Source organism: Narcine bancroftii, chromosome 10 (genome assembly GCF_036971445.1).
Source record: "Narcine bancroftii isolate sNarBan1 chromosome 10, sNarBan1.hap1, whole genome shotgun sequence".
In the NCBI taxonomy this organism is placed as follows: domain Eukaryota; kingdom Metazoa; phylum Chordata; class Chondrichthyes; order Torpediniformes; family Narcinidae; genus Narcine; species Narcine bancroftii.
In genome coordinates, this window is record NC_091478.1 from 89,099,077 (window position 1) to 89,126,979 (window position 27,903).

The 27,903-nt window shown below is 38.5% G+C and overlaps 1 protein-coding gene across 16 annotated transcripts in view; it reads left to right on the forward strand.

Annotated features, from left to right (window-relative positions):
- The window catches only part of znf536 (zinc finger protein 536), a 329,669-nt gene that overhangs the window by 43,512 nt on the left and 258,254 nt on the right, over positions 1–27,903 (forward strand). For 14 of the 16 annotated variants that reach the window (XM_069901722.1, XM_069901733.1, XM_069901730.1 and 11 more), the window contains 2 exons: positions 1,563–1,676; positions 1,770–1,858. The gene's annotated coding sequence lies outside the window, so the exon portion shown is untranslated. Of the gene's footprint in view, positions 1–1,562; positions 1,677–1,756; positions 1,859–27,903 lie in introns of all 16 variants that reach the window. The other 2 variants (XM_069901729.1, XM_069901731.1) reach the window with 2 other exon arrangements.

Sequence of the window (27,903 nt, forward strand, 5' to 3'; positions counted from 1 at the left end):
TATGTGTTGCCGTTCACCATCTGTACACAATACTGCTTCGTATCTACCCCTTAAGTCTTTGAATGTTTTTCCTCAGGAACTGGAAAGCTGGTCACTAATGCATTATCATATACAGGGTGGTCCCTGGCTGTCTTACAAAAGCCTATTTACTACAGTTTAATGTTATGCTGTGAAGAAGTGAAAAATAAAGGCAGGGAATTAAAAAATGGCATCTGTTCTTCACAGTGCACCTCATGCAAGAACCTGAGTTTAAGGCACATGACATTTTTGCAGCAAATGAATAAAACTGGGGCATTCTTTATAACCTGCTCCAGACTACAGCATTTTCCAAATGCTATTAAGTTATCGATTTACACAGCCACATGATGATGTCATCTATAAGAAACAGAATGCAGATGACAGCGAAATACAGTGGTGACAGTGACCTTGTTTCAACATCCCAGGGACCCTGTCAGGTTCATTTCTGGTGTAGTGTTTCAGAGATGCACTTTTTAGGCTATATCTAGTTACTGTGTGGAGTATTAATACAGTATGGGGTTCAGAAGCAATTCACATATAGGTCAATTAAATGCACTAACATCTGCTCTGCCTTTATCATTTGCATATGGTATTCATATGTTAATGATGCCTGTTTTATACACTGGTAACATATTTATGTAAATATCTTGGATGTGCATGACTTGTGATCCTCTTTGATTATCACTGGGGAAAGAATTACAATAAATGGAATCTAAATTTGTGGTTTGCATGCTTACGTTTCAAGTACAATTTTTTTTTCCAGTTTGAGTAAAGAGTGCTGTATGTGTAGCTCTGATTTGTACAAGAAACTCCTGAGTGGGGAAGCTTCCATTCTAAAGGAGCTTAAAGCCTTATAAATCAATAATGACACAGATGGACAGCTGATAATCTATTTAGAATGCCTGATAGCAAATATTCTCTTTCAGATGATGAGAATAGTCAATGTTTCAACAGCAAGCTTTTGCTTTTTTAACTTGGATATAACTGAATGAAAAAGTGCATTTACTTTTGTCCGCAAATTCCCTTGCTGGATTTTGGCTGGCACTGGGCTTTAGCATGGTGAGAAGAACAAAGAGGCTGCAAAACTACTTCTAATATAATGATATCAGACTCCGTTTCTACAACACATTAAAAAAAAAGGCTCTTAATCGAATTGTCTCTTCAGGTGTAAGCAGTGTTGAAGGTTGCATTCTTCTGTAATTCTTTGGCCTGAATTAATGCAAGGTGGGAAATATAGTGGAGGTTGTCAGAAATGGCAGCTGCCTGGAATCCTGATAAATATAAGCTTTTATTGATCTGATGAAAATGAAAGATCCCAGTGCTATGCAGTATTTAGCTTCTTGTCTTGAACACGTCACCAGTGGCCTTGCTTTAGGATAGATTTTCATTCTCACTTGCTAGATTTTATTTCATCTTTAACCTTTTCAGTTGGATTTCCTTGACCTCTGAATATTGCTTTTTTTTTGTTGTTTTTATTGCTGTGTTTTGAAGAATTTGTTGCCCTCTTTAAATTATACCTTTATGTATTTTTCTTTTTATGATAGGGAAAAGGAACACCCCTGTCAAATATCATTCAGTGCAAAGCTCAGCATTTTAATCACTGGTGTTTTCCAACCAGTCAGACAGTCCTAAAACAAGTATGCAGTTCATTTGCTAAGGTAAGACGTCTATTCTCCAGTGTTACAATGTTTTTTTATGTGGATGATCTATATAAAAATAAACTTGCAAGGTAATGAAGTTTTATTTTGCAGGCCACAGGGTGAGAAATAAATTATTTCATGTGAATACTAAGGAGTAAACAAGATTAAACTAGAGGGAATATTATCATTTTAGGGGAAAGGTAAGTAAGATACTTTCCATTAAACAGTCCAATTATTAATAGAGATTATGGCACCATATAATAAGTTTCCAGGCAATTCTGGAGAATTTGTAATTTTTATTATTTTTCAAATGGTGCTAACAATTTTATGTATTTGGCAAATTATTCAAGGAAATTTTAACTTGCTATTGATGAGATGAGAAAATTATTTATCGACTAAGCCACCAGGGCAATCATAACAATTCCAATACCATTCATGATCTGCATTACATAACTTCTCCAGCAATGAAAATTATCCAAAAAGGGCTTCACAGTGGTAAAATCAGGCAAGTATTTGACAAAGGAGATATTCCAAGTGATTTGTAATAGCTAAAGAGGAAATGCGTAAGGAGTGCCTTCAAGCAAGGGAACGAGATAGAGTTAAGGAGTTACAGCTTGCATTCCAGGGCTTAGGGGCCAAACTGCTGGAGTGAATGCATTTTGGGAGGTACACACACAAGTTAAAGAAAGAAACTCAGGGTTGTATGTGATGTCTTGTGTGTCTCTGACAATTAATCTGCCTTCACAGCCATTGAGTTCAGAGTAACTTTGTCCGACTGTCCGTTGAGGTCTTGGTTGAATTATTCTTTGTCAGGGACCTCACCCTCGACCTTACTACAATGGGTGCCCCTACCAGCAACATAGCTCTAGACGGCATCACTCTCGGGATCTCAGGACCACACAAGCTTCTCCACCATGACAAGGTGACAATCCATGGAGAAGATTTGTTTTACAGGAGTAGGGACGTGGAGGGTGATGGCAGGGCCTTTCCTTGGTTTTTAATTTACCAACTTACAGTTGATACCTCAAAGCTTAACATTTGTCACTTTGAACCCAGCATGTTAGTGGTGTGAGGAACACCAGTACAAATTGTAACTCTTGAGAAGATCATTTGTTGCATTTATCACAAAATCATACTATCTCAAAACCCTTCAGCAGTGCCTCAAAAAGAATGACGTCTTGTTGAATTTTGCAAAGATCATACTCTTTATCCACAAAATGTACATCTTCTGAAGAACATCTTGACTTTGCCATTGAATCTCTGCAGGAACTTGTTGAATTGGAATGATAGCTGAAGAAGTTTAATAATAGACAAATAACTTTTGTCTTCACAATGTGGTTTGCCAACATAATTGGTCGAAAACATATTCTGGAGTAAAACCAATGAATGTTACGCAACCAATACTTTCAGTTCTTGACTCCCAGTTTAATAAACATTAAAGTGCAATCGAATGACTATATCACTTACCTAGTATATGGTTAAGATAGATTCTGATTTTACTGCTTATAATTGTTCACACAGAAGAGATCAAAGGGGCAGCAAGAGTTTCTCATGGTGGAAAAGAATGGACACACTCCATTAAAACTTCATGAGCGTTTTTAAGTTCATACCTCTTTGCGTTGAGCATTACTGGGTTTGGGCTCTGCTTGTCTATCTGCACTATTTGCACATAATACTTCTCAAAATTCTGAAATCACTTTACACTGCGGTGAAATATTCTTTGTTTTAATTGTCTACTTGAATTCCTTCTTTTCCATATGGCTCCCTCTTTCTTTCATCCTCAGTTGTTCCAAAAATCCTGATAATGTACACAGGTGACGCATGGAGGTCATCAAAGCAGAACTCCTTCTCTGTAGAATTAAATCTCCATCTGTAAACAGTTTTTCTTCCTTAGGAACCGAACATGTCAAAAATGGAGAATGATCAGATAAAATTCTAGCCTTGTACTCTACATGCCAGGTTGTTTGTCTCACATTCAGTCGTATATGAATAGAAATTCCCACTTGCAGTATTGTGGGATCATCAAAATAATTACCTTTGGACCCTGTTATTCATTTTGTTCAGTTGCTATCAATTCCATCCCCTCTCTGCCATCTTCTAAAACTGAACAAGGTTGTTCACGAATTTTGTGTCAGATATCACTGCGATTTATCTGTTTCATCACCAAGGGATGAAGATCTACCGGGACCAATGCCTAAAGAGGGCGCACAAAATCAGTGAACCGGTGCGGACTCGAAAGGCCAACGTGGCCTGTTTCCGCTCCGTAAATGGTTCTATGGTTATATGGAAGGGACAGAAGACTAGTTTTAAAAACTCATTTGTGATCAAAGTCAAGACTAATATTCCACACTGTATTACCGGAGAGCATCCAGTGGACTGTTGCTTTCCACTAGCAAGTCTGCATTATTTTTGAAGTTTTTGACTATATTACATTTATTATAGATTTAATCACTCTGAAATAGTTTTTTTTTCATTGCTGTCAAATTTACAAAATTAAAATACAGTTGATGTTGAAAATCTGAAATATAATAAAATTCTAGAGTAGCAGGATAAACAGAGTTAACAATTCAGGTTAATGACCTTTCATCCATGCTTTACTTCTAATGAAACATTATCAAGCTGTAATAGTTACTCTGTTCCCTTGTCTACAGAATTTTGCTGGTAGACTATTTATTAATGCAAGGCCTAATTCTTTGGCGTGAACTGTTTCAAGTGTTGGAAAGTTAGTTTTGAAATGAAGAAACGCTGCTTGCGTTACGAACAGGGGGCTTAACTTGTTGCAGTGTTAGTTTTCTCTCTAGTGTCAGGGAATTTGCACTGGGATTGTGACTTAGACTTGAGCTTGATTTGAAAGCAGGGAAACAGCTGTTTTGTATCTAACAGCATGCACACTGCTGCGATGGAGTTTTTGTCACCACCTGCACACCCTAAATCGGCAAGCATCTGTTTTTTTTTATTGTAGTTCACACAAAAGGAAAGATCTGTTCACATTCAAGGCAGCAGTGAATTGAGGGTTCTCCAGATTCACTGCAGGCAAACTTTCACATCAGACAGAAGCAAGTCATCTGAGCACAATCTCTCTCTGTTTATATATACATGTACATATATAAACACACACACACACACACACACACACACACACACACACACACACAAAACAAGCAAATAATTAAATAAATAGATACATAAATAATTAGATAGATAGATAGATGGATGTAATAAAATGACATTTTGAACTTTTTGGAAGGGAAGCAGCATTTATCATCTCCAAAAATGTTGCAACATTTGGACCATTTAAAATCCAAAAATCTACTTATTCCTGTTGAGAAAACTATATTATTTCTCACTGATTTATTCAAGAAAATGATCTGTAAGACATTGTTATCTGTTCTGGGCACTGATTGATGGAGGGTGAATCAGTAAATTAACAGCAAGAAGGTTTGATTCCTGGTAGGTTGATTGATTTCTTTTACATTTAATGGAGTGGTTTATAAATCGAAAGAATGGATGCAGGGCTCAATAATCTAATGGGTCATTCTCACCTCCAGCCACTGTTAAGACAAAAGTTATTTCAAATTGGCCATATGAAATGCTAACAGTCAATGCACCAAGCCCTCAGTCAGTTAGTGAGTATCTGAGAACAGAGAAATTGTTCAATGAGTCAATCTTTTAATTAAAACTTGGTAAGTTAGGGGTCACATGTTTCAAGCACGTATGGAGGCAAGGACAAGGGAGGAAAGAACAGAATGCTTTGGGTTAGATAAAAGAGGATGGTTCGAACCAAGAGACAGAAGGTGGACCTCGAGGAAATTTAAGTAGTTATAGCAGGATATATGATCAACACCAGGATTTGAACCGGACCGGAGGTGACTTTATAGAAGTAGATGAAACCATGAGGAGCATGGATAAAATGTCCCAGGATGGATGATTCCAGAGCACGGAGCAACTTTTTCATTTGTAGGGTAATGCATACCTGGAATGAGTGGCAGAGGAAGCTTTAGAAGCTGGTCAAATTTAAGCATTCAAAATCAATTTGAACAGACAGAGGGAGAGGAAGTGTTTAGAAGGATATGAGCCAAATGTAGGCAAATTGATCTGGCTCAGAATGCCAACAGGTCAGCATGGATGAGTTGTGCTGTCGGGTTTGTTCTGTGATGTATGCACTATTCTTATGCCCTACTGCTTTGTGGATGCTGTGATTATGATTTGAAATTGCTGATGTCTTTGTTGAGTCGAGAAGTCTATCTTATCTCTCTTTCTTTGGCTTGGCTTCGCGGACAAAGATTTATGGAGGGGTAATGTCCACGTCAGCTGCAGGCTCGTTGGTGACTGACAAGTCTGATGCGGGACAGGCAGACACGGTTGCAGCGGTTGCAGGGGAAAATTGGTGGGTTGGGGTTGGGTGTTGGGTTTTTCCTCCTTTGTCTTTTGTCAGTGAGGTGGGCTCTGCGGTCTTCTTCAAAGGAGGTTGCTGCCCACCGAACTGTGAGGCGCCAAGATGCACGGTTGGAGGCGATATCAGCCCACTGGCGGTGGTCAATGTGGCAGGAAAGAGATGTTGTTTGTTGAGTTGCAGTTGAGTTCTATTCCAATACTGTGTTTAGTGTTTGCCTGGGGAAGGCAAATCTAATGAGTGGACAAATAATCCAAATGAACAAATTAAAGTGCACATAGCTCTTGAAAAATACTCTGCAATTAAGTCACTGCTGTTCACCAGGAGCATTGATGAACCACCGACAGAGGGAAAGACATTTGATCCTCCAAAAATGACACCAAGATTGACATAAGAAGCTTCCGAGAAATGGGAACTCAAACTGGTAACTGTTGTAATTTAATCTAAAACACACTTCTACACATATTATCTTGGAATTTCAATTGTCCACATGATTGTTAATAAAATAAAGTTTTAAATACTCGGTGTGGTGTAATGCAGACTTGTCTGAGAGTGTTATAGGTTCTCGGATATTTGAGAAAGGCAATGTAAAATTTCAACTCCCATGCATGTGGCAAAGATGATTAAAATCCCCATGTCTCACTAATCAAATGTCAAGTCTTTATTAAATGTCCCAAACCCAAGTTAAATACATTTTCCTTCCTGCAGTTGTAATGTTAACGGTTGGGTGGGTGACGCATTTGGCTGAACATGTAGAAAATGAGTTTGTTTCCCTTCACATTTTTTGTGTTTTAAAAGAGTTATGTGATATTGCATTCACACTACCATGTTTTGGCAAATTTTTGGGGAAACATTAAAGCTATTTGTGTGGAATTGCTCCCAATGGATAACCAGATCAGAGTATTTAATGCAGAATCTTGGATAACAATTACATCCTGGGCAAATATCCATATTTACCATTGCCAGCTTATACATACATCTTTGATAAAAGAGAAAAGTCCTGAGGCTAAATTCTGGAACCCAGCTGCAATCATTCTTTTAAAATCGCAATTACTCATCCCAGTAATTAACAACAACCATTTTGGCTATGATCTTACTCTTTTAAAAAGAAACTTTCTTTCTGACAATTATCCACTCCTTGACTGGAGTTTGATCATTTAATATTCATGAAAATAGAAAATATACTTACTTCAGCTATTGTCGGAATGTTTTAATATTGTATAGAATGAAGCAAATTGGTTGAAAACTTTTGACTGCCTTGAGAAATTTATTTCTTCATCATTACTTTGTCCTTGGTATCATTTTTGAGAAGGTAATATTTCCTTCCAATTTTAGCAGTCATGGAAATAAGTCTCCTCACAGCTGTTAAGCAATCTTGAAAATCAAGGCCTTTCAGCGATTGCTACTGGTTTTGCTTCTTGTGCAAACTCCTTTCAACGTCCCTCAGTGGCAATTTAAACAACCCAAGTGTTTCAGGCTAGTTAAGTCATCAGTATTTGCACCGGAGTTCTTATTTACAATTTTTTTGTGGCATTTTAAATGTGCACGTATGTCTTGTAGTAGAAGTAAAACTTGAGGGTCTGCAGACACGGTGATTGAAGTAAAATCACCCTGCTGGAGAAACTCAGCAGGTTAAGTAGTGTACTTTACATAGCAAAGATAAATATACATAACCAATGTTTTGGGCTTGAGCCCCTCATCAAGGTATGAACAAAATGGTGGGGGGAGGGGCAGGAGAGGAGGACAGTCCCACAGGCAGGAGGTAATAGGTGGATAAGAGAGGGAGGGAACACCAGCAAACAGGGAGAGGTGGGAAGGCAATGTGAATGGAGAGGGAAGTGGGTGGAGAGCTGGAGGAAAGCAGATAGAGAGAATAGGAAGGGAGGGAGAACAGGGAATAGGCTACCAGAAACTGGAAAAGTTGATATGAATGCCATCTGATTGGAGTATTCCCAGACAGAAAATTAAGTGTTGCACCTCCATTTTACGAGTGGTCTTGGTTTGACAGTACATGAGGCCACAGGCAGACATGTTGGCATGTGAATGAGGCACAGAATTGAAATAGTTGACCTCTGGGAGTTCCCTGTTAATGATGTGGACAGAGCAAAGGTGCTCTGCGGAAGAGATCTCCCAGTCTGCGATCAGTCTCTCCGATGAAGAGAAGGCCACAAAGGGAGCACTGGATGCAATAGATGACTCCTGGAGATACACAAGTGAAGTGTTACTTCACTTGAAAGGACGGTTTGGGGCCACAAATGGTGGTGAAGGAGGAGGGGCGGGAACTTCCTGCAGCCACAGGGGAAGGCATCAAGAAGGTGATTAATGGGAAGGGATGAGTGGACAAGGGTGTCACGGAGGAAGTGGTCTCTCAGGAAGGCAGAGAGTGGAAGATGTGTTTGGTGGTGGGATTATGCTGGCCGTGGCGTAAATTATGGAGGATGACGTGTTGGATTTGGAGGCTAGTGGGGTGGGGGGGAGGTAGGTAAGGACAAGAGGAATCCTGTATTTGTTGCATCTGGGGTGGAGGGGTAAGGACAAGAGGAATCCTGTATTTGTTGCATCTGGGGGTGGAGGGGTCCAGGCCAGATGGGCAGGAAATGGAGGAGATGCAGGGAAGTGCTGAGTTGATGGTGATGGAGGGGAAGCCATGCTTTTGCAAGAAGGAGTGTGTCTTGTAGTGTAATGGATACGTTTTTAAAATCATCTTGTCTTTACATTGACATTTTCCATCACCGATGTTCCATTAAACTACTTTTGAAAGCAGTAATCATTTGCATGAACCTACCTGGTTGATATCAGAATTTGGTCCAGTTCTCGTACAAAATAAAATCGGACATCGACTTGACAATGTGCCTATCAATGCCTGTTCTAGGCAGACCCACCTTGGGGCTGAGTCTCATACTGCCTTTGATTCCAATAGACATCACTACACACTCGAGATAGGCAATCTGTCTGCCCTTTGGCCACAGCTTTCGAAGCTTTGCAATCATCAAATACAATTCTGTCACATGATCGTTAAAAGAACATTGATGTTTACAGCAGTCTCTTTTGCACACATTTTAAATATACATTAAAATCCATAAGCCTCACCTCCAACCCCAACAAAGAAACAGTACAAACAGAACGATGAAGCGAATTAGTCTCCAAATATACACTCTGAGTTCAGCTCATTTCACCAGGTCTGGGCGACAGTACAAACATAGCAAAACCAATGCAATCTGTCACATAAATCATTTTGTAAGTGACCATGATACTTATAGTTTTCCCTATTCCACTATAATTAATAAAAATTCTATAACAAAGAGAAAACCCATAACTAAGAGAATGGGAGTCGATAATAAAGTTTATTTCTTTATCACAATTGTTTTTTCCAGGAAACTGTCAGGGCCCCCTTTTTATTCTACTGAAAGGAATTTAACAGTCCAAGTGGTATTGTACAATATTAAATTATATGTGGAATCCACAGGGAGTCTGGCACTGTAAGGCCAGGGGTATTTCAAATAAAAATGCCATTTATAACCTGCTTCAATTACTGTCAGCGGCCTGAAAGATTTGCACATTTATAAACGGTAACCATGAATGAATAAAGTTTCCACTTACGGAAAACATCTCATAAGATTTACTTTCATTTAAGAGTAAAATAAGGGCTAGACATTTCCACAGCACCACACTTCTAAGCTCCTGCTGCTTATTTAAAAAAAAATACTCATGTCTCTGAGGTGCTCTTCAGTGATCTGAAGGTGACCTTGCAACCTTCTGTCCTTAAAGCCTGACCCATCACTTACCCGTTACTGACCCAATGTCACACCACAAAAGCCAGAGAATGTGTTAATGGTCTAACATTTAAAGACAGGGAAAAGACGACCTGTCATCTTAAGGGACTTCTACATTTCCGTAGGTGCTCTGTGGTTAGTAAGGGATTACTTAAGGCAGTATGTAAGTGGAAGAAAATAAAAGGTTGAGAATCACTGGCCTAGAGGGATCCCAGGAAAATGGTGTTCAAATAGAGTTCCAGAAAGTCCATGCACCATTTTCCAATTTGCTCTCTTTGTTTCCAGTGCCAAAGTCGAGTTTCACTCGGAGTGGAGACTTACAATTTTTATATCGAGATGTTAGCTGCCGCATGCTTAGAAGAGTGGTTAGCGCAACGCCTTTACAGCACCAGTGACCAGGGTTAGAATCTGGCACTGATTTTAAAGAGTTTGTACGTTCTTCTCACATCTTTGTGGGGTTTTCTCCAGGTGCTCTGGTTTCTTCCCACTGCTCAAAATATACCAGGGTTATAGGATAATTAGGTTGCATGGGCTGAAAGGACCTGTTACTGTGCTGAAGGTATAAATTTTTACAATTAATCATTGATCGCCAAAGACCTCACCTTCACAGAGGCTCCCCATTTTTATTACAGTGCACCACTGGTTGCAGGAGGATCTCCTGCATGCAATCAGTGACACAAACTGAATATTGTAGTGCCTTTACTTTGGAAGCACAGACTTTTAATGCCCAGGATTTGTCCTGTGAGATGAATGATAATTAACTAATAACACCTCGTGTATACCACACTTTGGGACCAGTACTGTGCCGACATCTGCTGAATTCTGGTCCCATAAGTGCATTGCAACTGCCATGTACCATGTGGCACGGGTACAAGTGAAAGTACCTCTATCCAGTGATTCATGTATGCTGGACCCAGCTGCAGTAAAGTACAAGCTGATCCTTTCTACAGACTTTGTGCTTGATATTGCATCAAACAGTGATATGTTGATGTGCAGTCTTCCCATGTAGCCAAAAATATAGGCCTTTGAATTACAATGTATGGAGGTTAGTTTAACATGTTCATATTAAGTTTCCAAGAATCTGCATAATGGAATTTCAGTTTGTTTATTTTAAATGGGTTAAAATACTTAATCTCAGATGAATTGTGAACACATGCATTTAATGGAAATTGTTTAAGATTTCAGACAATCATCTCTGTAATTTCAGGAATTAGATATCAGCTATGAAAAATTAGCATCAGTAGAAGATTACAGTAATTTCTTTGATTCAATAAAGCCGTTTCTACCTTTCTGCTTGCAGAGCCCTTTCTGCCACTGCAGAGATCATGTCATTTGGGTTCTTTAATTATAAATAAGCCAAATGTTATTTTTTTGGTAATCTTGTGCTGTTCTGTGCATTATGTTTTATTTTAGGCAAAACTATGTTATTTAAGAACCACACACCCACAAGTTCCAATTTTCAAATCAATTAATAACCTTCTAAAGGTGACTTTCAGATAAAAGTTGTTTGGTCAAAAATAAGGTCTCTTTCAAAATATACTTTATGATGTAAAGGCATTAAGTCTGTTTATGAGTAAAGGGTAAATTTGGATTAAAGTATGCATTTAAATTGTGTGTTCCCAGGAACATGTTGAAATAACTCCGTCAAGAACGTAGGAACTGGAGCAAAAACTAAGTCTGAATAATTGATTGCAGCATCTTATCTATTCTTCCAAACAGTTTCATTTGTTGTTTAGACTGTTTCTGGAGGGCAATGTATTTACAATTTATTTCAAATGTTAATAATTTGGTATTTAAGTGTCCAGTACTATTATGTGACCTCTATAACCTTGGAGTTTTTTTTCCAATGCTTTCAATTTTGCACATTCCATGCACTTTCCCACATAATGAAATTTATCCTGATCCATAATGGGAAACTATCCTGAGGACTTATTGCAAATGCAAATCACAAGAAAACCTAAGAAAAAAAAATGATTGTGATCTATTTGCCCATTTCTAATCACAATTATCTCTCATATTCATACTCCTTTCAGTTTTCACGTAACTTTTTTCAAATTATCTGGCTTTGCTACTTTACTGAATTAAATCTCCCCTATATTTATCAGTCAGCACGATTTTATGGTCTCATTCCCTCATTGCTGACTATACACCATCCCTCTTTCAAATAAATGCAGAATAGCTTTTGAATAGAGCTCAATGTATCCAACCCCTGGAGAATTTTGTATAATATCTCTCCTGAACTTTCTTCCATCGAGCCTCAAGAGCTTTGATTTCTTCTTTTAATTGAACCTGTAACCGACTGTCGGTTTTGTTACCATTCTCTTCAATATTGTGGAAGTCTGACGAGCGTACACTCTGACTGATTTGGTACAGAGTTGGGGATAATCTGCTGACAGGAAGTTGCTATCATCATGTTCAAGTCAATGGAAGTTAAACATGGATCTAGAATAAAATGGTGCCAATCCAATCCCTCGGTTTCCATTTCTCTTGAGGAGCTGTGGAAGATCTTTTAGCATCATTTCAGTTTGACTCTGCCCACTGACCCAGACTTCTCACTTTGTTGCAGGTATCACTTTCTAATATTTAAGTAAAAAGGAATGTGGGGTTGACCAACTCCAACATCTCTGGTTTGGCCTATCCCCAGATGCACGTATTTGAATTAAATATCAGGTGCAATGTCACTTCAAAGCTGTCTTGCAAGGCAATGCAAAGTCACATCAATTAGAAAAAAACACCACTAGTCTTTGTCACATTAGGCTATTTCTGCCAGAGCAAAAATGGCCTCAGTAATCTTAAGTGAGAAAGTACAAATGTTGAGAGATCCTGTTGTTTTGTCTTGCTGCCTTCTGACTACTGATGCATGTGAAAATCTTGGGTGTGGAAGGATTGGACATGCCAACTTGTTGGAGGCAGAGGCACTGGAGATGTAATATCGTGTCCCTCCAAGAGCCACAATGTTCAGGCAGGAAAGGGAGCAAGATGTAAATGTAGCATCGTTAGTACAAAGATCGCTATTTAAGATTTCTGGCTGATCATCCATGGTTTAGCACAGAAATCAGGCCATTTGTCGCTTCTAGTCTGTGCCAACCATTATTCCGCTAGTCGCACTGACCTGCTCCCATTCCATAACCCTCCAGATCTCTCCCATCCATGATAATATATCCAATTTATTCTTAAAACTTAAGATTGAGTGTGCATTCACCACATCAGATGGCAGCTCATCCCACACTCCCACCACTCTCTGAGTGAAGAACTTCCCCCTAATGTTCCTCCTAAACCTTTCCCCTTTCAGCTTGAAACTATGAATTCTTGTATGTATCTTCTCCTATCAGTGGAAAACTCCAATTCACACCCACTCTGTCTATACATCTCATAATCTTGTAATCCTCTATCAAATCTCCCATCATTCTTCTTCGCTCCAAGGAATAATGTCCTCACCTGTTTAAAAAGCCAGGTGTACAAGGATTTGAAAAGGTGGATCAGGGTGCATTGGAGCAATGCAGTCCCCATTTTAGAATAAGAAACATTCTATCTTTATTTGGTTTTCCTTCAGCTAATTTGAGACAGACTCGAGATATTTGGAAGGAACAGTTGGGAAAGTGAGTGAGTTAATGGACATTAAATGGCAAATAAGATGTTGAATAGTAGTGATTGATCTCTTCTTAAGGGGAATAATAGTGACAGCATGTCTAAATAATAACCTCAATGATCGTGTCCAGGTCTTCCAGCTGAGAGTGGTTCTTGGAACCAGTAATGATTCCATTATAGTGATCTATAGAGTGAGCTCATTCAATGGTATAATTGGGAGGTGCATTTGTGGATGTCATTGACATAGATGAAAGTAACCTTTCCTGATATTAACCCATTGGCTCTCTGATACGTTGGCCTCTTTAAATTTAAATTTAACGTTTTAAATTTTATTTACATGGTGGAAGCCGATTCTGGCCATTTAATCCCATGCTGCCCAATTATCCCAAAATTAACCTACAACGCCAATCCCATATGTATTTTGGAGGCTGGAAGGAAACTGGACCACACTGATACAAGCAGATAGCACCAGATTCGAACCCGAGTCGCTGGTGCTGTAATATTTTCTTTTAACCAGCCAATACCAGTTTATTTTTACTCTGGCAATAAGTCAGTGAGAAATGGTACTGAATTAAAGGATATTTTATTCCCAATAAATACTGTGGAAGTCAATGCTTTTTAAAAAAGTTAAATCATTCTAAATTAAAGCCACGAGGTTGATCTGGATGAAGATTATTTTTCGTTCAACAAGAATTTTTATACAATTGGGAAATTAACCACATCAATCCATTGTGCCCTGAAGCATTTCTTTTTAAGTATATAGATGCCCCATCTCATTTGAAATGATAATATCCCATTGTTCATGGCTATAATGGCTATATCCTCTCACCATGCAATGGAGATTAGACAATCTTTCATTATCTTGCTTTGTAGCTGCCTGGAAACAGGGATGTGATTTTATTCTGGTATCCATCACCTCATCCTCACTCTTGATTCTCCCTCTGATAAGAATCTTGTTAACTCTGGATTCAACTGTCTGTCCTCCAGTCTTTCACATTTACTGGTTTTGAGCTCAAGCAAACCCAGATCCTGACTCTGACCAAGTCTTGTTAATCTACAACCCTTGCATTCAACCATATTCCTTTGATAGCTCTGTCCCAAATTTAAAATATTCACATTTTCAGTATTCTTCCATGGGCTCATCCTTCCCTATGATTACACCAATCCTCCAGGACTATCATCCTTTGAGGAATCAAAGTTCCCCCAGCTCTAGCTTCTTCTGTCAACCACATTTACTTTGGCTCAAGAAGGCCTTCTGCTGTCTACATCCAAAACATTAACCCATTGTGCCTCTTTTAAGATGCTCTTTAAGATGTACCGCTTTGATTACATTTTTCATCATCTATGTTGACATCAGTCATACATGTCTTGTTGTCACGCTACTGAGTTACTTGCTTAGTGGATCACATCATTATGTTTAAATGAATTTTGGTCTGGGCCAGTTAATGGAGCATTGGCATTCCACACTACATTCCTCTATAGAGCGCGTGGAAAGAACCAAAGACTTGTTGATCCAAACCAAGGCTTTTATTAACTAAAAGACTGGAGCATATCACATGTAGGTCGACCAGTCCAGAATCACCTGGTCTGGCTAGGAGCAATCCTTTAAGACCTGCCAGTAGGTGTGACTACGCTCTCAGCCAATCACAGTCATCCTACATTACCATCTGTACATATACACATTGGTGATAGAATCTGTACTATCACATTCACCCCTTCTTTGAGAACCGACCCCAGGGTAGATGGAGGGCTGTTAAATAAAAGAAAAGGGGAAAAAAAAGGCCCGGTGGAGGTTAGGGGCTGTAAATTTCTCAGGAGTCTTGATTTCAAAATCCTCAAATGTTCTTGGAGATTAATAAATGGATCCCAAGAAGATGGTCAAAGGAATTTTCTCTTTAATAAAATGGCGCTTGTATGGTCTCAAAAATATTTGGATAATCAAAAACCTTGAGTAAATTGTGAATGTGTACTTTCACATTTTATAATTCTAAGTGTGTATAGAATCAATATTATATGTGAAGTAATCGGCTCTTTTTTGCTGTAGAGAATTCTTTTCTTTGACTACATTGCTATGATATGAATGCTTCATACTGGTGAAAGATCTGCTTTATTCATGACTAACCCTGCTGTTATCAAAGTAACTTCCAGCTTATTAGTGACAAAAGACTTTTATCCTTTGTGCTGCCCTGTTCACCAGTGCTTCCTGAATTAAACTGCTGTTTCCTGTCCTTTATATGCATGACCACATCTGGGTAGCTTGCACACAGCCCTGCTCCTTAATAACAATCACCTTCCCTTTCAGTCTCTGTTGATTGTTTCTAATTCACTCTGACAGATAGTGCCTGACAACTTGCCTGCATTTCCCTCCCTCCGCGACCAGAAGTTACTCAAAGCACTTACATAGGCTGTCATTTCTAATATTTGATTTCATTTTATGTTATTTCTTTTCTGGGCTGTTGGAACAAAATACCACACTGTTGAGTAGATATGAAGGCAGCATACTGAACAGGATGTCTGTCAAGAAGGAGTTAAAGGAATATTATCATTTAAAAGCATTTCTGGATATAGCACTACTTCTGCTTTAGCACTTCATTTATATTTTTGACATTTCTAATAACTTGAAAGTGATATTTTATCATTTTTGCAAGCCATATTCTCCAGTTTGAATTAGATTCAGTATTTTGAATCAAGATCTTAAATTAAACAAGTTGCTTCTTAATACAGCAATCCATTAACAAACTTTATTAGAAAAAGCTGTGTGGACGTAAGCATGTTACTTGGGGGTTGTCCTGAGTATTCACAGCCATATGAAGGCTTGATGGGTGCTCAGCAGGCTGGCTTTGTTCAGTATTCATTCCTTTGTCAAGTTTTACCTTGAGTATGAGAACTCTCTCATTTGCCTTAAGTACTAAATGCATGCAAATTGGCATGTTTGTCTTGTGATTCTCACATGCAATTACTTATAAAGTCTTCTGATGTCTAGCAGGCTAGCATACATCTCCAACCCTGTGCCCTGAACACAATGGGGTTGAACTGTCTTGGAATGGTAGCGCGCTGTGGGCAATACCACGTCTGATCGTTTAGGTAATAGGGGCTGCTGAGGAAGGGAGAGGTGAAAATAATTTGTATTTCAGTGAACACAAATGGACATTGAAAGTTGTTGCCAAAGGAAATGTTAATATTTTAATCCTGAAACACGAGAAGAACATTCTGATTGCATTGTTTGTGGATAGTAGACAATTTATTGCACAGATAAATGTTTGAGTCAAAACAAACTGTTCTACTCGTAATATTTATTTTAATATTCCAACCTAGTATTTTCCAGTAATTATGGACATTTACAGAGCTTTGTGTTCTTTTATTACTCAAAGGTCATGGCCCACTGAGCTTCTAAAAAAAAATCCCATCATACTACAAAAAGATGTTAGAATATACAGTATATTGATCTTGGCAAATGCTTGCATTAACTGACCAATTTAAATTTCGTGGCATAATAGTTATGCATTTCCCTACTGTCTGCATCTGGCCATCATGTCAGAAAACAAGCATTGACTGAACATCGCTGTTAAATTACCTGAAATTTCAACCTGAACTGCTCAGGAGTTTCTGCAATTTCAGACTGACATACAGATGACAATCTGCCTTTGCTTTGTTGTTAAATAAGCAACATGTACTGAGATGGTGGTTGTGGAATGAAAAGCTGTGCTGTCTTCAGCACAAGTGAATTCAACAGAAGCAGCCGAGTTTCTGGTTCAGTGGAACAATAAGGCCCTTAAAACAGCTCCCATCACACTGGTATGTTGATCAAAAATTTGTAAAATGTTCCTATCAATGAAAATACAATTCTTTGTATTTTTAACTGCCCATTCTTTGTCACTTTTTTTTGGCCAGATTTTATTTTCTTTGAAGTGTTCGCATTTTTAGATTACGGCTCATTCTCTCTTCCTTATTTCACTTTCCCTTTTCTCTTGTCTGTTATTTTTTAAAACCAACACTCATCACAATTTAAATTGGCATAACACAATGGAGTAATTGCAATCCCAGCAGCTGCCTGTTATATACGGAGTCCTTATTTTCGAACTATAGATGATTTATTGAAATCAGCAAAGTGGTGTGACTAGGGCTTGAATTATGCAACTCTATACCCTGTTGACATTTACATTTGATAAAGACAGAAAATTGTAGTGCATCCTTCTTTCATGACAATTTTTGGTTGATTTGCAGCAAATTTAGCCAATAATTAAAAGGAATGTTAGCTCCAGATGTGCCTATAATAGAACCTTATGAAGCCTAGTGAGAGAAAAATTGCCTGGAATGAAACAGAAAAAGTCAAGAGCACACCTGGTCCTGACAAAGATTACATTTACTGACTACTCTCCTATTACATTACAGTGACAGAGCCTGAAGACCAGCTGTAGAGAAAGGCCCGGAAAAATCGACATGTAAATAGCAGAGCATTGTTAACTAAATCAGTTGCTGAGGAAAAGATATGCCAGACTTTAATGATGATCTATGAACAAATTCAGGGTTGGCAGCCTGCAGACAGTAGAAAAAAAAATCATATATTTTTGTGCTATTGTAAGGTCATAAATACCTTGTTCGACTGCCATGAGCCTGGGTACAAAGCAGGTAAACTTGCCAACTACTCTGAGATGAAGAATTCTCGTTTGTCATCAGAATATTATTCAATAGACCAACTCAGCCTTTCTTCTACTTCTATAAAGCTCCATGGGATGAATCGTCCCCTGTGTTGAACTGTCATTAGTTCTTAATGGCAATTTTCCCAATTCCAATGAAGATTTTCACTAGAGCTGGGTTGAGTATTTTAATCATTACAAAAGATTTCTGTTTCTTTAAATATGTTTTATTCTTGTGGAGCTGCTAACACTTTTCTCAACTTGCAACTGTACTTTAAAAATCTTGGTTCACCTGAGCCTTGCATTTGCCCGAATCAAACCCCTAACCCCGGCTTGATATCCCTGGTTTTCATTAAAACTAATATTTCTCACTCTGTCCTTTCCACCAGCCCCTTGTTCCTCTCTGCTTGCTTCACTCCAATGAATATTGGACCTGGCAGAAAGCTTGTTTGATCTTTCACCACAACATCGCTGGACTATATGACGAAGGACTTTAGGTTTCATGAGCTCAAAACCCTCATTATTCCAGCCATTCTCAAATGCAAAGTTAACCCCTGGCTTCATTTGCCCTGTAAACCTTAGGACCCTCTCTCCATTGACAATAATGAAGTCTCACAAAACATAGCCTTTTCTCCGTATTTTGGGGATACCTCCCAGTGAAGGTGGCCATTGGCAATGAAGTTCACCAACCTCTTCTAGCACAGCCTGTAGGTGTCTGGCAGGAAGAGCAAAGCAAGATTCCCTGAATTGAGGCCCCAATGACACTCGGGCCCATTGGGAGATCACATTGGTTGCATTCCTGACACAAGACTGCTGAAGCAGACACTACTTTCCGAGTTCTGAGGTGGAAAGCGATTATCAATGAGGCAGGAGAAAATATTACGGATATTTCAAAACAGCCTGAAAATTGGGTATCCCAACAGTGTACATTGGCTGTATGGTACACCAATTGGTGCACCAATTAAATTTGGCTTACAATACATTGTGATTTGTGAAATTCTGAAGCATAGGGGAGGATGAGAATCCTGATCTGTGTACACTGTTCCAGGGACCTTCATAGAGGAAATGAGAAGGAACCATTCCTCAGGGCATTTTGAAACATCGATGGCCGAAATGTGCTGAAGTGTTCTATGGTATACTCCAGAAAATGTTTCCATATTCACCAAGATGATGGCTGGAAAGAAGTGTTCACTTATGAGGAGAGACTGGATAGGCAGAGCTTGTTTTCTGTGGAGTTGAGGCTGAGGGGGGACCTGATTGAGGTACACAAAATTATTATGGACATGGGTAGATAGTAAAAATTATTTTTCCTCATAATGAAACTGTCACAGAGAATATGTTTTGGAAAAGTGGGAAGAGGTTTGGAAAGGATAGGAGGAAGAATTTTTCCTCCGCGATAGTGGAGTCTGGGTGACAGAGCCAGGTATGGTCATATTTACGAAGTACAGGTACTCTCCGACATTTGACCTATGTGACTTGCGTCCATCCACACATAGAACCGAAAATTTGTTTAAAAAAATATAAAGAAAAAAATTTAAAAATGACGCTGTTTATGTTGTATTTGACATAATGGATGCAGGGCATGTAAGAGCCAAAATATGTGTAGTCTGGAAACGGCCATCTTGATTTCTGTGCACATTTGCATTTCTTCAGTTGGTGCACGCGTGGTTTGCGTATTGGAGTTTGGTTGTCGCACGCACAAGAGTTAAGGGCACAAATTCCATACTGTTAGGGTGTTTCTGAGCAGTGCCACGTCGTGACTACAGAAGACAAAAGATATTCCCGTGGAGGCAGAAGGAGTAGGTTGATCTTAGGGACAAGACCCTGCAAAAGGACTCACTCCCTAAAATATCTGCATAGGCAGTGGGAACAGATATGGCACTACGCTACTCTATCTTAAACTGTGAATGCTGCAAGTCTGCACTTTTTACTTTGCCTGCCCCATCCTCACTGCAGTCGTCCCCCTTTCATCTTTTGGATGACCAAGAACTACAGGCTGACCTAAGAGTGGAAGATGAGAAAGCTCATTTGCCATCACCAACTCGGATATTGATGCTATGTGTGATGACGAGATTGATGCATGGTAGAGATTTTCACCTGTGAGACACCAAGCATGAATTACCAAATGTCCGGGCAGGAGGAGCATGAGACAAATACCAATGAAGAAGGAACTTCCCTATGAGTTCCACTGGAGAGAATTCAGATATGGATGGGCAATGGAAGAAAAGCCTTTCATTATGACTAATGAAATACTTGATGTAATTAAACACCGACCAGAAGGATTGTATTCTCCGTCAGAGAATACATCACTGACCGTGTGCATGGCCTTACATAGAGTATGGAGCTCATAATTTCCAGTGTTGGGGAAGCCATAGTCAAACCCATCAGCACATTTGTAAGTCCAAGCATAATGCAAAACTCAGCGACAATATGTCACAGTTTCCATTGCAGCAGAAGGGAAGCCACTTAATGCCTGGCTGCTGTCGTGAAGTCCAGATTTTCACTATTCAAGCACTGAGTTTTCTTCATGTGGTTCCAAATCTGAGTTGGACTTTACAAGCATTCAGCAATTTTTTCACCAGATTACTACAGATGCTGAGACACTCCCAGGGTAGTGCCTTCCACTCTCTTAAAATTTTTAAAAATTTTTCACACTATGAACCATATTAATCAAAATACACACAAACATTTCCCTCTTGAATATACAGTGTCATTTTCTCCCCTTTTCCCCCCTCCCTTCCCTCCCTCCTTCCCACCCCCCTCCAAACCCATTAAATGTTCAACATATACAATACAATAAATCCATTAAACAATGTCATCACACAATGAAAACAAGAAAATTGTGTCATCTACTTTTACACACTGGGTCAGTTCATTTCATCTTCTTCTCATTCTATCATTTTAGGGGGTGGAGGTTCGCAGTAGGCCCTCTCTGTTGTGTTCCATGTACAGTTCCCAAATTTGTTCAAATAATGTGACTTTATTTTTTTAAATTATATGTTATTTTTTCCAATGGAATACATTTATTCATTACCATGTACCATTACTGTATTCTCAGGCTCTCTTCTGATTTCCAAGTTCTCATTATACATTTTTTGCTACTGCTAAGGCTATCATAATAAATCATTTTTGTGCTTCATGCAGTTTAAGGCCTAATTCTTTACTTCTTATATTACTTAGAAGAAAGATCTCTGGATTTTTTGGTTTGTTGCTTTTTGTGATTTTATTTAATATCTGATTTAGATCTTCCCAAAATTTTTCCACTTTCTCACATGCCCAAATTGCATGTACTGTTGTTCCTGTTTCCTTTTTACAGCAAAAACATCTATCTGATACCGTTGGATCCCATTGATTTAACTTTTTGGGCGTGGTGTATAGCCTGTGTAACATATACTTTATAAGTGGGATGAAAAACTGGTGCAATATAGAAGTTCACCAGTACTGCACCATCTGCTCAACATTTGGAAGAAGATTCACGTAGAAAGGAAAAAAAACAAATTACCAACTACCAAAATTATTATTGATGCAAAATCAACTAATCCCTTTCACAATAGATAACCTTTCCTTTAGAGAATGGGAGAGAAAAGGAATTAAAAGAATAGAAAATTGTTTTTTTGGGAAATAATTTATTATCATTTGAACAAATGAACTACAAATATGGAATAACTCATGGTACAATGTTTGCATACCACCAACTGAAAACCTACTTAAAGGACAAATTTGGAAGCAGACTGAGATTACCAGAAGGAAGCAGCTTTGAATATGTGATTACAGACACAATGATAATTAAAAGATTTATAACAAACATGTACATCAAGCTGCAAGAGAAAGAAAATGATGAAATAAGCTATAAACCCAAACAAAAGTGGGAAAAAGATCCAAACATATAGATAAAAAATTAAATATGGGAAAAGCTATGCTCCGGAACTATATATATTATATAATAGATACGAGGTTACGCATGATACAATATAATTGGTTACACAGGCTATATATCATGCTCTCTTTCTTGAAGAGAACATTTGTGATCCTGCCACTGATACTCCATAAGTGCTCCAGATTTTTAAACCAGATCCGGTGCAAATTGTTGGTTCCTGGAGAAAAAAGGATTGGAGATCTAGTTCCAACAATGCAGCTCTCAATGACTTGATGAGCGGACTCTTCACATTGGAAATGGAATCTTGCTTCTCAAATTTCTTCTCTGACAATGTTATTTTTCCTTTAACTTGTGAAAAAAGGATCTCTAATCTCCTACAGAAATATTCATAAAATTTCATGTCTCTGACCCATGCACAGTGGCTCCATAGAATGGAACCTTTACTTCAGAACAATTGTGGCAAATGAAAGAAATATACTAACTTCTTGGGAGGAATTTTCCATCATTAATTTGTCAATGGCAAGGAATCGAAATCCAGGTGGAAGCCATACATTAATGTTTCATTTTTAGAATCTGGGCATTGCTTGCAGACAGAATAATCTGAAAGTAACTGCAGCACATTATGTGGACGGGATAATACTGGAGGGAATGTGTATCAGTGGTGGAGAAAAATGTGATAGGGTCAATCAATTTTCTGCCCTGTCTTGAATGGTGTCACACTTCACGAGAGTTGTTGGCATTGCCCTCATCCAGACAAATGGAAAGTTTTCCATCATACATTTATTGTGTTTTGAAGGTGATTGAAACACCTTGAAGTATCAGGAATATGCAGCCTCTGAACTGATCTTCTAGGCCCAAGACTTATGTGGCTGGTCCAGCTGAGATTTTGGGGTCTGGTCAATCCTCAAGAGATTGAAGATCAGATGATTCAGTGATGGTAATTGCATTGAATGTCAAAGGTAGGTGGCTACACTCCTTCTTGTGGAGATGGTAATTGCTTGGCAATTTCATAGCATGAAAACTACTTGCCACTTATCAGCCCATGTCTGAAGACTTGGGATGCTTCTTTACTGAGGAAAACTGGAGAAACACACAAAGTGCTGGAGGAAATCCACAGGTCAGGCAATATCCATGCAAGTCCCAAAACATCAACTACCTTTTGCCTTCTTTGGATGCTACTTGACTCGCTGAGTTCCTCCAGCGATCCGCGCGTTTCTCTCTTCTGCCATGGAGCGGTGAATGGAATTAATCATGACGAAATCATGGGCAAACATCCTCATTTCTGTCCTTGTGGTAGAAGGAAGGACTTGATGAAACAGCTGAAGATGTTTAGCTAGGAACATTGTCCTGAGTTTCTCTTGCACTGATTAACTTCTAACAGCTCTCACCATCTTCCCTTGAGCATTCAATGACTCCAGCCATTGGAGAGCTTTCATTTTAATGTCCATTAATTTCACTTTTACCAATATTTCTTGACCACATTCTGCCCTTGTGTCAGATGTAGTTATTTTTTGAACATTGAAAATTCTCACCATTTCATACTAAAATCAAATACACGTCTGCATCACTATTCTAATGCTATGTTGTGTCAGGCATATAGTGAGACATGAAGAACAGCTAAAGCAAAGTACTCCTATTTATTCCAATATCTCTTTAACGGCACTGAACATGTGCACATACATATACATCACGCAATTATATACGCTACACTGCTTTTCCTATTGAAAAAGAAAGTACAGTAATCCACATATGCACATTATTTACAGATGTACTACATCTACAGTTTTTGTGACTGCTTTTGATCTTCTCAAAGGAGTATGTCACCTGCTTCTTAACTTGAGCAATAGTTGGTTCTACTTTTTCTGGCAGATACTTCAGTTGACTACCGGCTCTTCAAGATATAACCCAGGCCGATACAGAAAACTCCTGGCAATTGTTAGGCTCACAGTACTGGCATTTTAGTGTAAAACTCTTGTATAATTGGTGTTCTCAACAAACTCAGTATTGAAACTTTGGATCTGCACTTAGTTGCCTTCTGTTGAAAATCATGTGGTTGGTTCTTGTATGATTTGATGGCTTTATCTGAACATTCATCTGACCTAGTCCATCATTTCGAATGATCTCCACATACCATCCTGAGATCAGAAGATTTTTGCATCTTCGTCAATCGCTATTTTCAATGTGAAGCTTATACTTTCATTACTTAATGTCTGAATGACCAAACAATTACTTGGACAGTGCATCTACAATTGTATTACTGTCCAATGTTCTACATTTGATTGTGCAATCATATTGAGAGCAGGAACTTCTTTACCTTTACAGTCTCAGAGCAGCCATTGTTAGCATTGTTGATTTAGGTCCAAGAATTGTTAACTGAGGTTTCAGTTCCACAACCGGTGGGAATTAATGAACCCTTTTCACTCAGTATCCTAATACTTCTTTCTCACTCTTTGACAATGTGCAACTTTTTCCCCTTGATCAATGACTATTGAAAGCTTCTCCTCATAAAACATTAAAAATAAAACGCTTGTTATCCAGAATTAAAGCAACCAGCAACCTCGAGCAACAGCCAAAACAAAAAAAAATTGCATAAAATAAATAGGAAAAAAAATCCAGACATTTAAAAATGGCCCTTCTTGACTTTAGTTTGCCAATCACACAATGCGCCATACAAGCAACCAGAAAATGAACTTATTCAAGGTCTACCAATCCACATAGGTGCAGGATACCAGGAGTTTTACTTTGCCTGAATATATTTCAAATTCAATTTGTTGCTGATACATGGTTAAAGTTACTGATTTCCTTAGTCATACTGAATGGAGAGGCAAGCTTGATGGGTCGTGAGCCTACTACTGCACGGATTTTTTGCATGTTCTTTGATTTGAAACTTTACCCATCAATGAACCATCTACGGCTTAGTCAAAATGCTCTTGTTGATGTATTAACCACCATGCTATATTTTTGCCTTGAGATTATTTTGCTCTCCAATGTTAACACTTGTGATGTAAATACAATGTAAGCCTATTTCCTTGTACTTTTCACTTGCTTTAGTAACACGTAGACTAGCCCTCTGTGCCTTTCCACCATTTTCTCTCATCAGTGGTCAAATTGAAAACTGCTGCTATATTTCTATTCAGCATCAATTCTGAAATTAGTTTGCATTTCTCCATCCTGTTTCCATCAACTTTGCAATTTTGCACATACAGTCAAATGTGAGATTGACAACTTTTTTTTATTTTTAAAACATTTTATTTAAATTTTTTGACCATACTTATGGTCAAGTACAAAACTAAAGAGTACGAGTACCAAAGTAAATCCAGCATTTACTTCATGATGGCTATAACCCAATCCCCCCAACCCCCACCCACCCAAGAAAGGCCCCAAAGTAAAGGATGTAGACATGAAAAATGTAAGAAAAAAAGAAAGAATTAGAAAAGAAAGAAAAAGAAAAAGAATGGATGCTGGAAAGTGCCACACACCCCGCAGATCATAAGTTCATATTCTAGTTAATTTTTCTTTGGAGAGAATGATGCAGGTCTAGAGAGCTAGGAAGAACACAACTAAAGATTTACACCTGGGATTTGTAAATATGGACACCAAGCTTGTAAAAATATGTCATACTTATTTCTTAAGTTATAGGTAATCTACCCAAATGGAAAACACCTATGCATTTCTGCATTCCAACGGGCTATACCTAGATGTGAATCAGACTTCCAAGTTACTGCTCTATATTTTCTGGCCACTGCCAATGCAATTTTAATAAATTCTGTTTGATGTTTGGATAGTGTCACTTTAGGTTCTGTCCCTGTAATATTACCCAGTAAAACATAATTCTGGGTTTTGTGGAAATTGAATTCCTGTAATCTGCTTTAAGAAATTTCCTAAATCTACCCAAAAAATTCTCACTTTAGAACATGACCATGTTGAATGTGGAAAGATGCTTACCTCCTCTCCACATCCAAAACATCAGTCCGATGGGTCTGATTTTAAATTATTTAGTTTCTGTGGCATGATATATAAATGATGCAAAAAATTATATTGTACTAATTTATATCTTACATTTATTGCATTAGTCATACTATCCTGATGTAATTCAGAACAGTTTTGCTCACCAATTCTTACATTTAAGTCTGATTCACATCTCTGTCTGGACTTATGAACCCCCTGTTTGGGGGTTCCCATCTGAAGTAAGAGTGTGCTTCATACTTCAATTGCATTCATTCCTCGTTTAATGCACAAACCTGTTGCATCGCAAACAGTCTAAGAAATCAGAAATTTCTGATTGTTTCGGATAATTTACACCACTTCATTAACTGAAACATCTTTTGCTTTCTGTATTATTAGGAGATTTACCAACATGCTGCACATTTCTGAATACATTTCAATGAACAGATGGCTTTCTTGTGCTCCTGTGTGCAGGGTTTTATTCCAGAAAAAAAATTTCAATCCATGCTATGTATGAATTAAAAGGCTCATGCACCTGATGATGTCCAGCTTGAGTCCATGCAACCATTTTGTTCTTTTGCAGTTTCTGCCAAAAGTGAGATCACACACAAGAACGCATGCAATTTCCAACCATTTCTATTTAATTTAATGACTGCATATTAAAAGAACTCGAACGTCCTTCATAACACAATTGCAGCACTGTTGGATAAGTTTGGGAGCGATCTTATCCTGGTACAAATACACGCAATGTTGCTCTGAGTTGCCTTGTTATTTACCGCAAGTATTACATCTGTCCTCTCCCAAAGAACATATCCAACATTTTCTCAAACCACTCTCTCACCCTTCTAATGCAGAGAATTGCTGGTATTTGCTCTCATGCCCACATTAGAATTCGTGGCTTTTGTGATCAACAATTACGCTGATGTTTGAAGCTTTGCTGCTACAACCACTGTTAGCTCACAGACAATTGAGATCAATGAACTTGAGATCAATTGTGTTTTTTTTTGTTCTTGGGAGACCTTTATCTGTATTTGCTAATTTGTAACCCATGTCTCTGTTCTTGTTCTAACTGACTACATGGCCAGGAACATAATGAATTACAGAGAAACATGGTTATAACTTGAGTGTCACTTTATTCCACTCTCCAACTATTATGTGCATGTGTTGATATGTCCCAAGTATACATAATACATTAACATACACTGCAAAAATGGTCTGAATCAATATGAGGAATCTGAGGTTAAGATCTCATTCCACGGACAACATCTCTAATAACACACCATTTCTTAGAACTTAATTGCACTGATTAATACCAGAACACAAACAAAATTATTGTGGATCAAGTGAAAAAGTGGAGATCAGAGAAGTAACAGCAGCAATTTGTCAGAGAATTTAAACCTATTTTTAAATTTTAAAAAAATTTTCACACTATGAACCATATTAATCAAAATACACACAAACATTTCCCTCTTGAATATACACATTGTCATTTTCTCCCCTTTTTCCCCCTCCCTTCCCTCCCTCCCTCCCACCCCACTCCGAACCCATTAAACCAGGGGTGTCAAACTCAAATTCACGGAGGGCCAAAATTAAAAACTTGGACTAAGTCGAGGGCCGAACTAAATATTTATTGAAATTTTTCAACAACATCTGCATGTTTTCTCTTCTTTCAACATATGTAATGTTAAACTTTAGGATATAACTTTAGGAGGATAATGTTACAGGTCAGGAGTAGGTAGCTCAAGTTCACCCTTTGCTTGACCTGAGGGAAACCTATTTGGTCCCTGTGGAGATGCAGTCAGCATTCACAGGCTGTGTCCATTTTGGCCTGCATCAGGACTCAGCATTTCCTGCTCACTCCTCAGGCTCTAGGCCTCTATTCACCCCGACCCACCATCCCTCTACCTGACCAGTCCTTTACCCAACCTCTACTCACCCCTCACTCCACTCGCTCTGCCTCTACCCACCCCATCCTATACACGCCCCTCTACTGCCTCTCCCCTCAACCTGTTCCTCCCTCTACCCGTCTCTC